At 42.7% G+C, this 20,549-nt stretch overlaps 1 long non-coding RNA gene across 8 annotated transcripts in view; it reads right to left on the reverse strand.

Annotated features, from left to right (window-relative positions):
• The window catches only part of LOC111927751 (uncharacterized), a 31,955-nt gene extending 11,691 nt beyond the window's left edge, over positions 1–20,264 (reverse strand). For 2 of the 8 annotated variants that reach the window (XR_015286657.1, XR_002863737.2), the window contains exons 1-2: positions 19,352–20,264; positions 3,087–3,198 (exon numbers count right to left, since the gene is read on the reverse strand). This is a non-coding gene — a long non-coding RNA (uncharacterized LOC111927751). Of the gene's footprint in view, positions 1–3,086; positions 3,199–4,066; positions 4,225–4,516; positions 4,688–17,160; positions 17,686–19,351 lie in introns of those variants that run through there. The other 6 variants (XR_015286658.1, XR_015286656.1, XR_015286659.1 and 3 more) reach the window with 5 other exon arrangements.
• Positions 20,265–20,549: the final 285 nt, after the last annotated feature.

Consider the following 20,549-nt stretch of genomic DNA (forward strand, 5'->3'; position numbering starts at 1 on the left):
GAACGTAAGCCACGCAGCACAAATGCAGAGCTTTTTTAATGTGTTTAGATTTTAAATCCTTTTAAGGGATAGCATTGCAGGCTTCAAGTGCCCCAGCAAATCATTAATGATAATATGAAATCCCAGCAGAATTACAGCAGCTATTTCACCATGAACTTGGCCATCCAGCCATGTAAAAGACTCCTTTCCACCTCTGAGTCATTACTCATTACAAAAAAAGCCCATCATCTTTCCACCAATCTAGCAGGGTAGCTGGAGAGACTAAAACTAGAAGAGTGACCCATATTGGCTGTATATCTTAACAAAAAGCAAGACTGGACAAATTCACACAAGAAAAATTCTTCAAGTACTATTAAATGTCTCAGGAAGTTGGTAAGATGCAAGTAGCTGCAACCTGGAAAAGTCCTTGGAGGGAGCATCTCTATGTGCTTGTCCTGTTCTCATGTCTGTTTCACAGGCATCCATTGCTGGCTGCTCTTAATTTCTTCTGGACTTGTGTTCAAGAGAGCAACTTTGGGGGAAAATTGTAATTACTGGTCTATTATTAGATACTGTAATTTTGCCAGAAAGCCAAAAGTTGCAATAAATCAACTTTAATACTATCTGTTGTCTCCAAACATGGAAAAGGGCCATGAATTCAGTGGAGGGACAGATAATGCAGTTATATTAGAATACATTATTATCCAAAGTGTTGCCTATTGACAATTTAATTTTTATTGCATGGCAAAGGTTAACATCTTTAGGTAGTTCAAAGGACCCAAAGGGTAAAAAATTACCAAGAATTCATCTATTCAGCATAGATATGAAATTATCAGAAAAGACAGTCAGTATGGTGCTAGCACCCTCTGATCTAGATGATAGATTTGATTTGGCAAAGATTTGGCTGTCATTAATGGTGGACAGACACTGAGGGCTGAAAAAAGGTGCCAGCTTATTATTCTGCAGCTGAAATGTAGCTCTTGGAAACAAGATTCATGAGTCTCAGATTCCTACTGGAAACTGAGCTGTGATTCATTTTGGGAAACTGTGAGAATATTTTTATTGCAGGTTATCTTACTGTTTTACCTAGAAATAATGCGCCCAGACTTCTTCTTTTCAATTAAAAAGAGGAAGAAAATTGAATGAAAAGAGCAATCAATTTGGAGAAAAAAAATGGGACATTCTTCCACAGCTTTTTCTTACAGGCACAGATCGCTCTTATGGACATCAGACTTGACAGTCTATGCTGGATCCTTCAGGACAATTTAATCTCAGAGGAGAGTGTGCCTACCCACTTACTTAGTGATGCTTAAATGAGCAAACTATTTGACTAGCACTGCAGTACATTTGCTTTTGGTTGGTCTGCAGGATTAATTAAAGTACTTTGGGTATATTTGAGACCACCTTCATGTTCTAGACCAGAGATAATCGTGGTGTCTGTCACATGATGGGAAAAGAGGAAAAGATACACCACACCAGACAAAGAGTTCCAACACTGTGAGTTTTCAGATAATGGTGCTCTGTCATTTTGGCCCTAAAGTTTTATTCTGACTAGGCTGATGTTCTATCATGTAATTCTACTATCTCACATTATATCACTTCATCACTGTTTAGTGTTTTATTCTTCATAAGGTTCAGTGGTATTCCATCCCATTCCCCAGCTTGGTTCTGCACTGCAGAAGAGGGCTTTAAGTCCACCACCATTTAAATATATTGAAGTTTCCTCTTCCTGTGGGATGAGAAGTGGTGGCTAGAAATGTCCAGCTGAGCTTCTCTTTTGCCTCTCTCACTTCTCATCTAATTCCTTTTTTGCATTGGTCTGACAGAGCCCGAGATAGTGGCACTTCAGGCCACATTGCAAGACCCATCTATTATTACGTCTTTTACCAAAGAGGCTGATTTGAAGGGGCATGAAGTTTTGTGAGGCTTCAGAAGTGTTGAATTGACTTTTCTGTCGCTTTTGCTACATTTTAGTTTCTGTGAGTTACAACACTGATGGAAATAGCCTTATAGTCTATGATGGGCAGATTATATAAATATCATGTTAAAGAAATTGAAATGTTTTAAAAAATTAAGTCAATCAAAAGTTTTTTAAAACCAGACAATATATGTAATAACAACAACAACAAAAAAACCTACTACAGTTTTATTTTTGGAAAAATATATATGGTAAGAAGGGAAACTATGCAGTTTAATTTTCTCCTTGGTATTAGTTCTCATAGTATTCGCCAGTAATGGCAACATTATAATTTGTAGAATTAATTAATGATCTGGCATCTGATTTTGATTCATTAATGCTTAAGCCAGCTAAGTCTCAATTATCCTCTGGACTATTTATTCCTTAACAAGCTTTTAGCTAATGTGATTTTAAAAATATGAAAATAGGTTTTAACTTGCCTTTAAGACGCAGCAATATTTTAATTCTCCTCTATAAAATAAAGGAACCTTCATATTTCTTATTCTATTATAGTTACATTCAAAATTAGACTAGGGGATTTGCAATGTATTCACTAAATATATATTGTATTTATATGTACCTGGAACCTGACTTCAATTTAGTCTTGATTAAAAAATGTACTGAATTGGAAACTGTGTAATAAAGGATGCCTAAATCATAGTGACCCAGAATATCTCACTCAGTCAGACAGTTAGCAAATAAGTGCACAAGCAAGCAGATGATACAAGCATTCAAAATTAATTCTATTCTCAGAGGATGCACAGACTAGGAGATAGCATCTGATTCTATCTGCAGAGGTGTAAATCCAGAGTAACACCTTGGCTAAAGTCTCCTTACCCTGAACTTGATTACTTATCCTGAAAATGATCAGAATTGGACTCTCCTGTGCCCAAGGCTAGGTTAAAGTAGCTGAAATATCCAGTTCTACTTCATGACATTTTTGTCATGCAACTGAAAGTATCTACCAATTTCCAGGTATTTACTATCTATAACTAATCCATTTACCAAATGTAAGGACTCCTGATATTTTCTCAATATTACTGATATTTTAAAAAGTTCAATCACCACATTGTTTAAGAAAACCTGCCCAATGCAGTTGTGACTAATGTTGCAATTGTGTTATGATAAGATTCATTCAGAAACCACATACCTTTGATTTCAGATTGTCAGGCACCAGTTCAGTGAAGATACTTCTGCTTCCCGGGCTCTGATGTGATGGACCTGCCTGTCATCGCTGCACCTTGTCCTTGCTCACATCAAAGCTGAAATGCATAATTACAAAGATGGATAAATAAATTAATTGTGTTTTAACCAAACAATCATCGTTAATTACTTTAGTTACTGAGATTTGTTTTCAAAGTACCTTCTGAAAAAATTTCAGGCATTATGCAAACAGTAGAAAATACCATTTTCTAAGCTATCAGTGTTGCAATACATGAATCAGAATCACTAAATTGGAAGAGACCTTCAAGATCATCAAGTCCAAACCATGCCCTAAAACCTCAACTAGACCATGGCACTGAGTGCCACATCTAGTCTTTTTTTAAACACATCCAGGGATGGTGGCTCCACCACTTCCCAGGGCAAACCATTCCAATATTTTTCTGTAAAAAACTTTTTCCTAATATCCAACCTATATTTCCCTTGGTGCAGCTTAAGACTGTTTCCTCTCGTTCTGTCAGATGCTGCCTGGTGAAAGAGACTCATCCCACCTGACCACAAACACCTTTCAGGAAGTTGTAGAAAGTGATGAGGTCACCCCTGAGTCTCCTTTGCTCCAGGTTGAACAACCCCAGCTCCCTCAGCCGTTCCTCACAGGGTTTGTGTTCCCAGCCCCTCACCGGCCTCGTTGCCTCCTCTGGATGCACTCGAGTGTCTCAATGGCCTTCCCAAACTGAGGGCCCAGAACTGGACACAGAACTCCAGGTGTGGCCTCACCAGTGCCCAGTACAGGGGGAGAATGACCTCCCTGCTCCTGCTGGCCACACTATTCCTGACACAGGCCAGGAGCCACTGGCCTTCTTGGTCACCAGGGCACACTGCTGGCTCATGCTCAGTTATGAAAAAACCCATCTTCTCCTGAAACTGTGTTTCCTTCTCCTAAGAAGTCATTCAATGGCTTTTCAATACCTGCCTGTCAATGTATACCATTGGTGTCAGTGTTTTTCCTTAGCTCATACTGCTGTGACAGCTAGAGCCTTCTGCACCCTTCTCATCAATAAACGCCTGAGATAAACATCCAAGAGCATCTTCCTTTCCACTTTCAGATCAAGATGTAAGTCTCTCTCCTGTTAGTCCAAGATGGGAAGTCAGTCCCGACTTTCAATGCATGAGCTGTAATGCCAGCTTCCCTTGAAACCCAAGGAGCCCTTAGCTCAGCCAGTTGCCACACAGGAATAGGGGGACTGCTGCCTATGGGTTAAAAAATCAAAACCCATTTGCTGAGTCAGATCCCGTGGCCCACTGAATCCACACTGCAATGCTCCAGGGACACAAGGCAGCTTACAAAAAGATAAATCCAGTTTATGTGACCAGCACAGAACTCCTGGGTGGTCACAAAAACAGCTACCAGAGTCATACCAGAGGCAACAAACAAAGGAATCAATCTCCAGTTACTGCTGGACGAGGAAAAGTTCAAGGTACCTGTGTTGTTATGGCAAGAGTTCACTTGGGCTAAGAGGTAAACAGAGACAGCTGAGCTTGATCTCTAAAGCTGGGGCTGGATGGCTGGAAGCACCAGCTTTCTCAATTGCTTAGAGTAAAGGATTGAGTTGATAAATCAGAGCAGCCCTGATCGCTTTTAATCAACTGAATGAGGAGGAAGGAGGGGACGTGGAGGCTTGGGAAGAAAAATATGTAAAGCTTAAAAAGTTCCAGCTGCTGCTCTCTAATGGAGTCTCGTTCCTCATGAACGGTGGAATGGTTAGGCCACCTGGTGGCAAATAGCAAACCAACAACGTTTGCAGTTTCTAAGCTACAATAAATGTCCTAAGGATCAGAGAGCTCTGGGAACTGTCAAAGGCTGGGAGCTTTTCACACCCAGGTGGCTGCTATGCAGCCTCTGCTGGGAGACAGCAGCCAGCAAAGGCTGCCATCAACCACTCCACAGGTGCAACACAGAACAGCTGACCTGGTGTCTGGCCAATTTCTGCTTGACACCTGTCTCCATCACCAAATCTTCCACCACAGCTAGCCTCTCCCTTACCCCAGGATGGAGGCAAAAGACAAAGGAGCTGAACTTAGCTTGTAGCTTGTGAGGAAGTAATCAATGGCTCAGCATTCCAGTGCACATTAGTGAAAAGTGGTGTTGTTCAAGGGTCAGTACTGGGACCAGTACTGTACAATAGCTTCATCAGCAATATTGACAAGGGGGTTCAAGTGCACCCTCAGAAAATTTGCAGATGACACCACACTGAGTGCTGTTGTTGACACACCTGAAGGACAAGATGCCATCCACATGGATCTTGACAAGTTTGAGAAGTGGACACATGGGAATCTCACGTGATTTAGCAAGACCAAGTGCAAGGTGATGCACTTGGATCAGGGCAGCTCCTGGTACCAACGAGGGATGAACAGATCAAGAGCAGCCCTACTGAGGAGGATTTGGTGCTGTTGGATGAAAAGCTGAAGCAATGTACATTCACAGCCCAGAAAGCCAAACCTGTCCTGGGCTGCATCCAAATCAGCGTGGCCAGCAGGGCAAGGGAGGGGATTCTGCCACTCTGCTCTGCTCTGGTGAGACGCCACCCGCAGGGCTGTGTCCAGCTCTGGAATAAAACATGGAGATGTTGGAGTGAGTTCAGCAGAGGGACACAAAAATTATCAGAATGCTGGAGCAGCTCTCTTAGGAGGAAAGGCTGAGAGCTGGGGTTGTTCAGCCTAGAGAAGAGAAGTCTCTGTAGAGACCTTGTTGTGGTCCTTGAGTACTTAAAGCGGCCGTATAAAAGGCTGGGGATAAACTTCTTACCAAGGTCTGTTGTGACAGGATAAGGGATAACTGTTTTAAGCTAAAAGACAGTAGATTTACACTAGCTATAAGGAAGAAGTGTTTTATAGTGAGTGTGGTAAAACTGGAACAGGTTTCCCAGTAACACAGGGTTGCCCAGGTGGATGACCCTTTCCTGGAAACACTTAAGCTCAGCTTGGACCAGGCTCTGAGCAACCTGATCTAGAACATGTCCCTACTCATTGCAAGAGAGTTGGACTAGATGACTTTTATAAAGATGACCTTCCAACACAAACCATTCAATGATTCTGATTCTAAGCAGGAGCTTGACATGATGTTTGTTGAGTCTGAATGAAGAGGTCTGTCCCCATGTGTAGCATCAGGTCTGTGCAAGTAAATCAAGTCAGGGTCATGTGAAAGACTGTGATTATACATTGCAGAGAGCTGTGCAGCCCTTCAGAAGGACCCTGAAAACTTGGAGAGATGGACAGAGAAGAAGCATCTGAAATTCAGCATAGGCAAATGCCACATCCTGCACTTGGAAAATAATAACCCCATGCACCAGACCAGGCTAGGGGTTGATCTTCTGGAAAGCAGCTCTGCAGAGAAAGACCTGGGTGTCCTGGTGGAGAACAAATTGTCCATGAGCCAGCAGTGTGTCCTTGTGGCCAAGAAGGCCATTGGTATCCTGGGGTGCATCAGGAAGATCAGTGCCACAGGTCAGGATGTGATCCTGCCCCTCTGCTCAGCCCTGGTGAGGCACATCTGGAGTGCTGAGCCCAGTTCTGGGCTCCTCAGCACAAGAGGGACATGGAGCTCCTGGAGCAGGCCCAGTGGAGAACACAAGGGCCATGAGGGGACTGGAGCATCTCTTATGAGGAAAGGCTGAGGGAGCTGGGCCTGTTCAGCCTCGACAAGAGACAACAGAGAGGGGAACTCAGTGTTTATAAACACCTGGAGGGAGAGTGTCAAGGGGATGGAGGCAGGCTCTGCTCAGTGATGCCCAGCAATAGGGCAAGAGGCAACAGGCAGAAACTGATGCACAGAAAGTTCCACCTGAACATGAGGAAGAACTTCTTTACTGTGCAGGTGACTGAGCACTGGAACTGACTGCCCAGAGAGACTGTGGGGTCTCCCTCACTGGAGATACTCAAGAACCCTCTGGTTCAAGCAATCCTGTGCCATGTGCTCTAGGATGACCCTGCTTGAGCAGGGAGGTTGGAACAGATAAGCCACTGTGGTCCCTTACAGCCTGACCCATTCAGTGATTCTGTTACCTGGAATTCATATTTTAACAAATATGCTATAATATAGTTTTTATTTCTGTGTCTGCATATTGTTTCTACAAGCAAATCAACTCACTAGAAGTACTGCAAAATATCAAACATAAAAAGGGAGTACATGGAAGATGTAAAATCTGTTGAAGGTTTCTTCTTCAAAAGCACTTCTAAGTACTCATCTTTAATATCTGAAAATTTAGCTGAGCTGGACAGCGGTTTACTGCTAGAGGGCATTCACAGATGGGTTCAGTACAGGCAAAAAATTATAAATGAAAATCTGTTTGAAAATGCAATAATTCTTAAATAAAGGACTGTCTGCTGTTTTCTCCAGTTTTGTCCACTGTACCTTTAGTCTAAGCCAAGTGAAAAGAATGCAAGTTTAGCAGCTGCTGCTTTACTGAGCCCTGCTTTTAGCTGCTCGCTCTGCTGTTCTTGCCTCATTCCTTCACTGCATTCCCTGACAGTTAAAAACTCACCAGACTTGTGACTCACATTTTAATCTTATCCAAGTCACAATGTTTATTTCACAGGATGTCCAATTAAACGTCAATTCAATCTGCTCTGGAGTTGTTTCCTTCCCCTCTGGTGATTAGTATAACCTGAATAATGTAGGAAATACAGGAAAAAAAAGGGCAGTAAACAACTCCAGTGACATCAAGAGACCAAGCTGAAACTTTTCCCACAGAAGACAAAGGAGGAAGGTGATGCACAAGAATGTTAACATGGGTCATACTTTCTAATGTTCTGACTATGAAGAATGGAAGGGAAAATTATGGTACCTTAGGGTGAGTTATGGGCTCCCTTTAAGCCTGGGGAAACATAAGTAGGTGTGGGGCTGTGCAAGCCACACAAAGTGAGAGAAAAATCTCTGTCCTCATTTTCCTTGTGCTTAGAAGGGCCCGCTGTTGCCCTTCATTGAAGCCAGTGTGAGTACACCACTTCCTTGCATCCTGCCTCCAATGCAAGTGCTGCAGCTCTGTGGTCTCAAAGTGAAGAAGCAAACCCCCACCTATCAGGTGCTGCACACTACTGTCCAGAAGCCCTAAAAAACTACCATCCATCAGCTCACTGACTGACTGAAGGGGAATCTTATCATGACAGAGACCTGCATACTTTCTTGGGGCTTTCTTTTCATCTTCATTCAGGCATGTCAAGTGCCGCATGATGAACGTAAATGTAATTCTACTTGTTGTTTGCTCCAGAAGTAGCCTTCTGCAGCATACCAGGCTTACACTGGAGGTTTGGAAATGGAGGTAGGGTTCTGCATAAAACAAGGGGCTGCTTTTCAAAATAAGAGAAAAAACTGAACTGAACTTTCAAATGTTACCTGGTATTTGAACAGCCACCAATGGAAAACCTCTTGGGAAACACCTAATTTTGGTGAAGCTGTGCAAGAACAGAGCTCAGAGTCACCTTTCTTCCCAACTTGTCTAGCTCCTAAGTCAATGCCAGCTGGAAGTTGAATACCACCAGTTACTCAGGGGAAATACACTGGTTTCAGGATGAAACTTTACTCACTGGAGAACACTCAACACAGATGCAAGTGTGGGCAACTCCATTGGAGAGATCTCCTCACAGCACAAGTGCTCAGAACAAGAAGTGCCACTGGTTCTTCTCTCTACAGAAGCTTCATGTGTAAGTTCCTGAGGAGAGGCCATGCTGTGTCTCTGGCTTTTCTGTGTGTGCACCAGGACAAATTGTGAGCAGGGACTTGCATGGGTAGCTGAGGGGTGCTGGGGTTCCTGCAGAGCCAAGCAAACTGTGCCAGGGACCCTGAGTCCACAGGCACATGGTGGGGCAGCTCTCTCAAAAGCCAGATGTTCTCTCCAGTTTGCAAAGGGAACAGTTTTGTGACTTAGGAAGAAATATTTCCATTTGAGCTCCTGCTGTGACAGTGCTCATTACTCTGAGTTGTGTCTAAGAGGCAATACAAGTTGATCCTCACAAAACATGCCCTGTGCCTGCCCACTTTTTTTTTTTTTTTACCTATGAGAGGTCTTGATATTTTTTTGGAAATAACATTGTAAAATTCTTTCCAAATAAATTTTCAGTGTGCCTTCCTGGGAGTTTTTTTTTAAAAATATAGATTAATTGTGATAATTAAATTTCCCTCTGAGTGATTTCTTTGATAAATGGGTCTAGTTAGGACTTTCAATTAAGCACCAAGCCCTGCTGTGAAGTCAGACTGAGCTTCATGTTGCAGGCATTTATTGCCTCATTTACACAGAGACAATCTGAATTATTTTACATTATACTGTTTTCTTTATCTGTCTTTTTTTTACACAGGTATTAGAATTCCTATTAACCCTTCTATCAGGGAGCCAATTAGAAAGGTATGGTCAAGCAACTTTTAATTATTTTGTTATGGTTTAAATAAGCCTCCAGGAAGCAGGGCACCTAAAATCTTTCTCTTGGCCATACTGCAACACACAAACCTACTGGTTTGTTACTGTGCAGATTCTCACAGTCTCCAAGTGATAAAAAAATATGAAAATAATATAAAGTGGGGAAGAAGAGACAACTACCACAATGTTTTGATGAATGGTGGTAATACACAACAATCCTGAGAACAGTAGCTTTTATGTCTTTGCATTGTCCAAAATGGTGAGTAAATGGTAACCACAGCTTGGAGAATTTCAGTTATCGGGTGTGCTCTCCACCCTCAAGGTCACTGTGTTTTAAGTTTTATATCCATGCACTCAAGCAGCGTTTTGTGGTCATTTTGGAAGCGGATTGAAGTATTTAAGATACACAGTTTCTACTTTTTATTATTCAGTTGGGACTATTTGCTTTTTTCTCTAGTCTCTGGTATTGATGGCCACAGAAAAAGCATCCATACGACTGTCAATCACTGCTATTAACCATGAAGAATGAAAGGTCCACTGATTTAACAAAATCCCGCCAAACTGAATCAAAAGAAGGTGTATTTTAAAAAAAAAATGTAAAATCCACATCTAGACACAGGATTCACTGTCATTGATAATAACAAAGAAGTGTACCATCCTTAGAAAATGGTTTTAAATTTTTATGAGTTTTCTGTAAAGCCATCCACAGCTGCACTAAGATGAAATTGCAAGGTTTAACAACTGATGTGCTTTAAGATATAAATCAGAAACTAATTGTCTGACATTAGGAAAAAAGATGTTTTTCTCTTTTCCCACACTACCCAACAAAATAATATTCCTGTTTCTTTTATACTATGTAGCATGTTGGAATCTGTGCAACGAGAGTATATCCATTTCTGACTATACTTTTGAGCTTGATTTTGATACGACCAGTGAAATTGGTATGTTTCTCAAATGACATTTAGTTACAGGCATATTTTAATTCATATCAAACTGAACCTCTTCCAGGAGGCAGAAGGATTTCCAAGGAATCTTCACAATCTCAAGAAATCATTCTGCCTGTTCATATACGAATTTTTATCACAGATCTCAAATTATCTATACAAAGTAATAAATGAGTTGTGACTATGCAGAGTTTAAATAATTGACAGAAAATTCAATGCAATTAATGTAAACAAAGGAAACCAGCTCACTGAAAAGAAATTAGGGTTTGTAGATCATTGAGGTATGACAGTAAATCCAAATGTCAGCCCCCACCCCCTTTCTTTTCTCCAACATAAACCACCAAACTCCATGCTTCTAATGCAGATTTGTTATGCTCTGGCATATCTAATTTCTTAAACTGGGAAGACAAAGATGACTGATACCAAATAAAATAAGTGCACATTTTAAAAATCCAAATGCTATTTTAAATGCAAGTTTAAATGAGAACACTATGCGGTTAATATTTATCTAGCCCTCTCTGTCTTTGAGGCACATTTCATCATCTAAGACTGTGCTGTTAAAGCAGTTCATGGGAATGATGTGCATGACTCCTTTTGCTAATGGGAGCTGGTTGCACAGAACAATCTAGCTGTTAGTGCTCTGAGGAGAAGGGAACTTGAATAGCAGGGGCTTGGAGAGCAAAATAAAAAGAAAGCTGCTAAGGGCATTTGAAAATACACTCGCTATTCTCTTCCCTCCTAAGCATTGCTGCAGTAAACAACAGCTTCAAGACTCCTCTTTAAATAAGTGACATGAAAATGAAAAGAGCACGACTTTGTATCAACAGCCATTCAAAATGCATCCAGGATCCCAAACTAACCTTGGGGATAGGAAAGGCTTGCAGGGGGAGGGTGCTGCTAGGATGGTTGGTTGGGCTTGTTTCTGTCTTTGCTGGCCAGTGGCTTAAAGAAATTATCCCTGGTGGGAGCATTCTATCCCAAAAACAGGGATGGTGTGTTTCCTACAGGAAGTATCTTTAGGCCTGGATTTTAAAAATACAACTGCCTAAAATTAGACTCCCAAATCCATGTAAAGTGCTAAAGAAATGCCTTGGTTTTCAAAAGAATCAAACATCCACAGTCTCCAGGTCAAGGTCCTGACACAGGAAAGCCGATGAATATTCTCCCCAACCCCCCACCCCGAGGCAATGTGATTGCTCAAGCATTTAAGGCTGAAGTGCTTAAGTGCTCCCGTAGGTAGGGGTTAGAGAACTTAAACATGGGGGGAGAATTGACTGGGCGCCATCCACCCTTTTAGATCTTGGCCGGAGGGAGGTTTTTTCATTTGATTGGTTTTTTATCACTTTGCCCGCGTAGAATTTTCCCAACCGAGCCATATGCAGCAAAGTGCTTTTTAAACACATTGCAAACCTTGGCCCCAAACCATGCCAGGACAATTTCCTTTGAGAGGTGGGCTTCAAATACACAAATTGTTGTAGGGCTATGTACAACCCCCTGAAGTCAGGACAAACGTACCCCAAGCTGGAGGGCAGCTTTTTTCAAAGGCAAACTCTTCCTGATGATTAGCCAGGACTAGAAGGACCTGGGATATTAAAAAGGGCCAACGAGTGTTATGCATCACACGGCCCTTTCCTAAATGCTGTGATGCAGATCTTTAGTGGGTGAAAAGATAGCTCAGGGTACTGGACCATGACACAGAAAACCTGACTCAAGCCCCACTTCCAGAAATAAATATAACCTTAGGCAAGTCCCTGACTATTCACTTCTTAAACTGAAAAAGCACAATGTACTTTTCTGCCTTTGGAGTGAAGGGAGACTAAAATCCATTAGTGATTGTGAGGTGCTCAGACACTAAGTTCTTAAGTGCTTAGAAACATCAGGAGAGGAATTTTCCAAAGAGACATTACTGAACAGATCTGTGCATGCTTTTTGGTACTATCTGTCATAATGTGTTGTTGTGTATCTTTATTCCTGATATTTTATTTATCACAAAGTATTAAAGGTTGGGTTTCTTTACCATAGTGGATTGACTTGGAGGAGTTCCATGGGGAAAGGAAATGTCTCACATGTTATAAGACTAATAATGTATGGGGGAAAAGAAGAACCTTATGTTACCATTTGATTGAGACAATAAATAAATGCTTTCACTTTGGCCCATAGCATACCATCTAACTACTATGTTCTTATGCCTGCTCAGTCTCATTAACTGCCTTGCTTTTCACCTATTGTGTTTCCTTTTCCTTCTAGAACAGTTTTACTAGATATTGAAGAAAAAATACCAACTCAACACAAAAAATACCTTCCAAAAACCGTTGAGGTCATAACAAAAAATAATTTCATGTCTCCCAAATTGAATGCCTCTGGAGGATGATCCCCATGACATGAACAGAAATGCTATATTACTGTTTAATTGTCAAGTCCTGACTAAGTCTGTCCATGAGTGACAGTAATAAGGAGAAAAAATGGAGCCAGCTTGCAGACACCAGGATCAGCTTAAAGCTGAAGAAAGATGGGCATGGGACAGGAAAAAAAACTTAAGAGCGACTTAAAGGAAGGTAAATGTTCTTCATCTAAGTCTGTATTTAAATGTTATACATAAGATCTCACAGAAAGATGATTTTTGTCTATTTTCTGTATTCTCATGCATTTGTGTTCTATCAGGCATGTAATTTCTGATTATACTCTGGCAATCAACACAAACCTAATGATCCTCTTAATACAGTTCAGAGTACATGACAAGAAGCTGCACTTCTTTCAGGTCTTTAATAATTTGGGTCTTGTTTCTCAGTATGACACCTTCCTTGGACTGCTGGCTCTGCAGGCATCAGTGCCAATGAGCAAAGCATTCCCATCAAGGACAAGCACAACTTTGCAATCCAGCATTTTGTTTCATGTCTACTGTGCTATATGTCCCATTACACAGCCTGGCTTCTCTTAGTTCATCAATAGTTGTTCCTGGGGGTCTTCTTTTGGGGCTTTTTTTGTCTACAACAGAAATCATGATTTTCTCAATCAGTACACTGAAAATGTATGGGGAACTTCCAAATTAAAAGACACCAAATATTGGGCTCTACTACCACCCTAAGCATAGCTCAGACTAAAATTTCATCCTTCTACAGCTTTCATACAGTTCCTTTATGCCTCACTTGATACTTGTCCTATTTATCCAATACTTCAATACAGAATTAACACTGAACTCTGGTTTATTACACCATCTAGTTCTTTTTTGTCTGCTCTTGGCTGGCCCTGTAAAACACACAGGCTGGGGTTCTATGTTGTACTGGTATTGAGAAAGTACTTTAACTCACTTTTGCACTATTTGGATTCAGATCTGATCCCAAAGATTGCTCACGTTATGATTTGTATCAGCCTAAAGACAGCTCTCTATGAATAACTTTGTAGTTCAGAGCCATAGAGAATTATTTTTTAATGTTTTGTAATAAAGCCATATCCCCTGCCCTCTCTAGCAAGCACTGGGCATTTCTGGAAGTTGGTAGGGCTCCAGAGCAGGCAGTAGAATCAAATAGTATTTAAACCCATTTTTCTAATATAACCAAATTCAAGTTATGATAGAATAATAATGGTTCATGATATCTCCCTATCATCAAAAGACTTACAAAAATAGGGTTATGGTTCCTATGTTAGTTAAAGCCAGAGATGCTCAATTTAGAAATTAGGAAACTCAGGCAAAGACACAGTTTCCTACTGGTTTTGAAAATAGCTGAGTATTAGAATTTTGATGCAGTTTTATACCAAAAAGGGAAAAGGGTGAGGTCTAAAGATCTTCAAATGTCTAGGTTTTTTTCTTCCTCCTGCCATTTATAGCCCTTCTGCTTTATTTTTCAGAAACAAAAGCCTGTAAATTTTGCCTTCTCCCCCCTGCCCTTTTCTAGAAAGAAATCACATGAAGCTAAATAGTTGTCCCTGGATCTGCTCAACAGCAACAACAAAGGAGGGGGAAGTAATTTGATTTGAGACATTTTGGCCAACATTTAGAATGGAACACAGAGCACTGTTCTTCTGTTTCTGCCCTTTTCTCAGTTACCCACAAGACCTAAACCACACTCATGCAATTTGCTCAACCCACAGCCTGAAATCAATGAGGTCTATGCAAGAAGAGAGCACCTGCCACAGGCTGTTACTGTTTTTATTTGTTTTCTGCACTATTGGACCACACAGGAACCCCAACAACAAATAGTGTCTGGAGCACTGCGTAAACATCAACCAAAATGATGGCCCTGTCCCAGAGTGGTTACAAACTAAACAGAGGAGAAGACACCACAGATGGATACAAACAGACAGAGGGAGAATAAAGGAAATGAATGCTCAGTGACAGCAGTATTACCTCACCAGCAGTCTAAGGGCTGTCAAAGCTTTCGTAGACCTCATGGCAAAGGAGACGTTTAAGGAAATTCTACAGAGCTACCAACATAAATCTGAGGGTATTTATGTAGGGTACTTTCCAAGTGTGACAGATACTACAGAGGAGAAAATGAAAGTGAGCTTGCTTGGAGATGAACACAGGAGGATGGTAACTCTGAACAAAAGGTGACGAATCATTTTAAGGCTATAACAGCATTTAAACATGGGAGTTGTCTTCATTCCTGACTGCCTTTAATAGTCACCCTTTTTTTTTTTTTTGCCCCTGACCAATTGTATTTACCCACATCCTCCTCCAAAAATGAATGTAAGGACCAAGCATGGCAGAGCTGGAAGTCTGCTCAGGCAGGGCAGTTACTGCAGCTGCTCTGTTCCCCGTTCCTGCCTCCTGACAATGAGAGATGATAGGTGGGGTCCCAGGGGACCTTGGAAATGAAGACAGACAGCTTATGTTGATGTGAGATAGGGGAGGGGGGAGGTAGCACAGTGCTGCCAAGAGAAAAGTGACATGTTCAAAGAGACAGGCCAGGGAAATGATCTTCGAAGCAAGAGCAGCCACATGCAGAATGATTAGGGCAAAGGCAAGCCTGCATGCATCAAGGCCAGAGAAAAGGAGGTTGCACCAACTCAGCTGCTAAATAATGTGAACTTAAGAAATAATTTAGCTGCATGAAGAGTGAGAAAGGTAGATCTTAAAAGCTAGAAGATCTAGAAATTAGAAGTGGGGTGGTATAAGCAGCTGAAAGGCTTTACCTGTATGTAAGAGAGGTCAGAGTGAATGCTCCCACACAGCTGTGAGTGACAGACAGCACAGCATGCTGTGCACAAGTGCAACAAGTGCAGGGAATGGTTGCAAGCAAGAAGTCGAGGTGTTTCCTCCCTCTCATCTCCTGTTCCACTCTTTTCTCTGCAGCTACTAAATACAGGCAACTACAGAGTAGATGCCCTGGATAAGACAACAGTTCAGCAAATAATTTCAGTCCCATCAATAATTCCTTTCTCGTGTGGTCCAGATCCTGTTCAATATACCCATGAGGTTGTGTCTCTCATCTAACTCAGAAAAAACTATGACACCCTTCCTCCCTGCTCAGTAATAAACTGCACAGCCCTTGTGCAGTTTTCTGCTGTATTCCTGGAATAAGATTACCAGCAAGATTAAGGCCTCTGGTTGTGAGAAGGGAGATTTCACAGGATTAAATGTTATCCAGTCTACTTCTGAAACAGAGGATAAAATACAGGAAAGGACTATGAATTATATTACTGAAAATATCACAGACCATAGTGGTGGTAAAAGGGATAATGAAAGATCGAAATTTTAAATTATATTCATAAATAAAAAGCAATAGGGGAAAGTACTGCAGGGACTACAGTCGTCATCTGTTGCCAGAAGAGGGCACTCCCGGCTTTTCTTTTTTTTATGACTTGAGAGATTTAAATCAAGATTTCCCTTGGTAGCATTTCCCAGGCATAAATCAAGCACAAATGAATAACCTTTGATTTATCATTCCTAATGGAGATGTACATCATATTGGCGTGTCATCACATTTCAACATTGGCCATTATGATGCCAATCATATAGTAATTTTCTTCCGTGTCATAATCAGTGATGAAGATGTACGTTTCCATTCAGCACAATTAGATTTTCATGTTTCTTAATGGTAGCTGAGGGCATTAGGCAGAATACCTGCTTTTGCTCTAACTCTTTTGTACTCATATTTTTCTGAAATTGTATCCAAACCATTACCCAATCACCACTCTTCTCTAGTTAAACACCACCTCTGCTCATATGGGAAAAGGTGAGAAAGATTTAAACTATTATTCCAAGCTGCAGAGAAACAGGCATTAAAATCCTGGGCAAATGCACGGGGTTGAAAAATACCTGGCCTTAATTATTGGAGAGTTTCTTAGTATGCTCCATGACATCAGCTTGGGCTTGTCACTACTGATCACAAACAGCAGTGAAGGTGTTTGGCTGGGCCCAATGTCTGGTTGGCCAAATCCAGTGGTATTGCTAGGAATAACCAACCTGGGAAAACCCAAGCTACAGCTGTGGGCACTGAAACTCTTCTTTGAGCAGAGGCATCCTACTGCTTGGCTGGATAGATGGATAGGGGATAGATAAGACGTGTTACTGTCATTTAGAACAACTCCTGGCTCCCCTGCTCATGGCCAGTCTATGATGGGTTTGTACAAACTAAAAAAAAAAGAAACAGAAGTCACAGCATTTTCAAAAGCACCTGAGCCTGTCTGAAAAATCCCATTATACATCTATAGTGTATATTTTGCCATTCAAACATTTTACTTAAAGGATGCCTTAGTTTTTTGTCACCTTTGCTCTCCGCCCAGATGCAGCGGGGTGATGCTTAATCGCGGGGCAGACCGATGCGCTGGGGCTGAGGACGGTGAAATTGCGTGGCATCGCTCCGGTCTTGTCACTACGCCCCAGGCTCGCCAAGTGAGCCAGCAGAGCACATCCCACGAGAAGGACGGCCGTGCCTCAGAGCCAGGCGCTCCCCGAGTCCCAGCGCGGAGCCTGGGCGGGTCGTGGCACCGAGGCCCGCCGGTGACCGGGGAGCGCTCGGATCAGCAGCATCCCCAGGGCGGGCCCCGGCGTCACCTGCCGCCGCCTCCTGCCTCCGGCTGTGAGCGCAGGGGGCCCCGCGGCCCCGCACAGCCCGGGAATGGAGCGCCGGGGGAAGATGGCTTCGGCGGGCTGCAGGGGCACTGCGGCAGGGGACCAGCGCTCCCGCGGCGCCGCCGGCAGGGGCAGGGATGCGGCGCCTCGAGAGGCGACCCCGCCCGCGGGAGCCGGAGTCGCGCCGTCCCCGCCTCTCGCACCGCCTTCCCCTTCCCATCGGCAGCGCGCTCGCTGCCCTCCAGGCCCTCCCCCGGGGGCGTTCGCGGCCGCCAGAGCTGCTCGGGGCGGAGGGATGAGCGGCGGGAGCGGGGGATGAGCGGCGGGAGCGGAGTGAGGGATGAGTGGCGGGAGCGGAGTGAGGGATGAGTGGCGCGGGGCCTGGCGGGGCCGGCGCGCCCTCTCGCGGCCATGGCCGGGAGAGGCGCGGGGCCTGCCCGGGTGCCCTCAGCAGGGAGAGGCGGAGGCCGCCGGCGTCGGGCACACGAACTCAGCGCCCATCGCAGCCGCTCTCTTCTCCTCCAAATGAAAGCACCGCCGCTGGCCCTCTGGCGCTAAGCTCTCACTATACCAACAGGAATTCTGTGACAAACCTGACCTTCACCTGGCTGAACATGAGCCAGCAGTGCCCAGGGGGCCAAGAAGGCCAAGGGCATCCTGGCCCGGATCAGCAATGGTGTGGCCAGCAGGAGCAGGGCAGGGATTGTCCCCTGTACTCGGCACTGGTGAGGCCACACCTCGAGAGCTGTGTCCAGTTCTGGGCCACTCACTACAAGAAAGGCATTGCAGTGCTGGAGCGTGTCCAGAGGAGGACAACAGAGCTGGGGAATGGTCTGGAGCACAAGTCCTGTGAGGAGCAGCTGAGGGGAGCTGTTTATCCTGAAGGAAAGGAAGCTCAGGGGAGTCTTAGCACTTCCTACAACTACCTGAAAGGAGGTTGTAGCCAGATGTAGCTCAGCATCTTCTCCCAAAGAACAAGACAGAATGAGAGGACATTTCACCAGAGGGGTTTATGTGGATATTAGGAAAGGTTTCCTCCCCAAAAGGATAGTCTAGCATTGAAAAAGGATGCTCAGGGAAGTGGTAGAATTACTATCCCTGTAAGCATTCAAAAAAGGTGTAAATGTGGTGCTTAGGGAGATGTTCTCATGGTGGACCTGGCAGTATTGGGTTAATAGTTGTAATCAAGAGCCTTGGAGGTCTTTTCTAGTCTTAATGATTTTATGATTGGGATTGTGTTTGTCTCATCTCTCTAGTGTGTAAGACAACTTCTTTCTTAAAAAGGTTAAGGGTAAATAATTTTCTGGGATCAGAAAATTCGTAGAAAAAAGTATCTCACCTTTTAATGGGAGCTGTGGAAAGACCAAGCAGCCCCTTCTGGTGCACACCAAAGACAGTCCATGCCCACAAGGGTAGCTCACTGTTGCCAGAAGGCACCTAGAGCACTGTGAGGGCATCAAGCCTTTGTGCTAATAACAACAATGTTCTAAACATAGAAAACCTGAATTCCTGTCAAGGAAATCAGTCTGCATCTTAGCAAAACAAAATGTGAGTTTTTTTCTTGATATGGGAAAAGTTCCCAATTATGCTGCTATCAGGCAAGCCTGGAGGTTTTACCTAGGTACAGCGTCTTTCTTCCCAGGTATAGCAGAACTAAACTGTAAAGCCATGTTGAACTGAAAAGTTTCTGGTTTGTGCCTGGGTTAAAATTACTGTTTTTAAATGCAACTCTTGATGTGTTGCAATATGTTTTTTAAATGCATGTGTTGATGTTGATATGGCAAACATCTCAACCTTTTCTACCTCTCTGTCCAAAAGCTGTGCAGGTTCATAGCTTGCCCTCACAGCAGACCAACCCAGGCACCCCAGCTGTAAATTCACTTACCTGAGTCAGATGGCCTTGAAAACTGATGTGTCACTTCTAACTGCCCATGTCCTGTGGCTGGCTGCAGAGTCACATTTGACCTGCTTGTGGCTGAAAGAAGCTTTAGTTAGTGAACTTGAAAATATGCTCAATTTCAAACTGCATCACAGCAATGTCTAAAAGTTCTGATGGTAATCCCATTTCATTTCCTAATAAAAGTTGTTCTACAAAACCAGGATGTCTTATGATGGCAAATATAAACCAGAAAATGTACTCAGTAACCAAAAACCCAGTCCTCGTTGAGGATGACTTGTGCAAATAATTACTGTAAGATAAAGCTTGGGAATAAATAAAAAGTACCTTTTTTTTCAAAGAACTGAGAGGAAATTAAAATTAATGCTGTCTACATAAGGCCATGTTGGTTCCTCTATTGAAGATGGAACCTTTTTCCACTTACATGGGAGTGAGTTAGGGATAGCTCCACTGAAATTAGTAGTCACAATAGTGCAGAAGCAGACTGAGGGAAAAATGAGGTTCTTTAAATGCCTGCTTGAGTGTTACTAATGGGTGGCAGTAGCTGCAAATGTCACTCTTAGCTTCCTATTTTCACTTTCAAATATGTCAGTAGTGTCCTGGTTAAAACTGTATAGTTCTGTAGCTGAGGTTTGGATTAAGTTAAAATTATTAGGATTAGAAATGGTGCAAAACCAGAACCTCAGATCTGATCCTCTTTGAATTTCTGTGGAAAGGAGTTTGGATTTAAATCCCCAGATGTGAACCTGCTTGCATGTTTAATTCTGGGTCAGTAGGAGTCTAAATTCCTCATCTGGTGGGTGTAATCCTGCAGAAGCATTTGATTGTGGGATTTTGTGAGGTTTATGAATGAAAGTGAGAGAAAGGAGGCATTTCATGACTGGTGATGAGACTAGTTTCCTATGCAAAGAGTATAAGGAAATAAAAGACAGTTACTACAACAGCTTTTATAAATTGTTGGGAATACAACACATGGGAGGAAAAGTGGAATAAAGGAAGTTTCTGTAAAGTCAGCACAATGGTACTTCACTTTCGGTTAGTTTTAGTCATCGTTATAACAAACACGATTAATACTGAAAATGGAAGTCAGGGTTTTAGTTGTCACCATTCAAATCTAAACAAATTATCAACATAAATTAATTTCAATTTTGTTACTTTACCTGAGTCCAGGATTTGGCTTACTATG

This window comes from Cyanistes caeruleus, chromosome 5, assembly GCF_971803275.1.
Source record: "Cyanistes caeruleus chromosome 5, bCyaCae1.hap1.1, whole genome shotgun sequence".
Lineage (NCBI taxonomy): Eukaryota > Metazoa > Chordata > Aves > Passeriformes > Paridae > Cyanistes > Cyanistes caeruleus.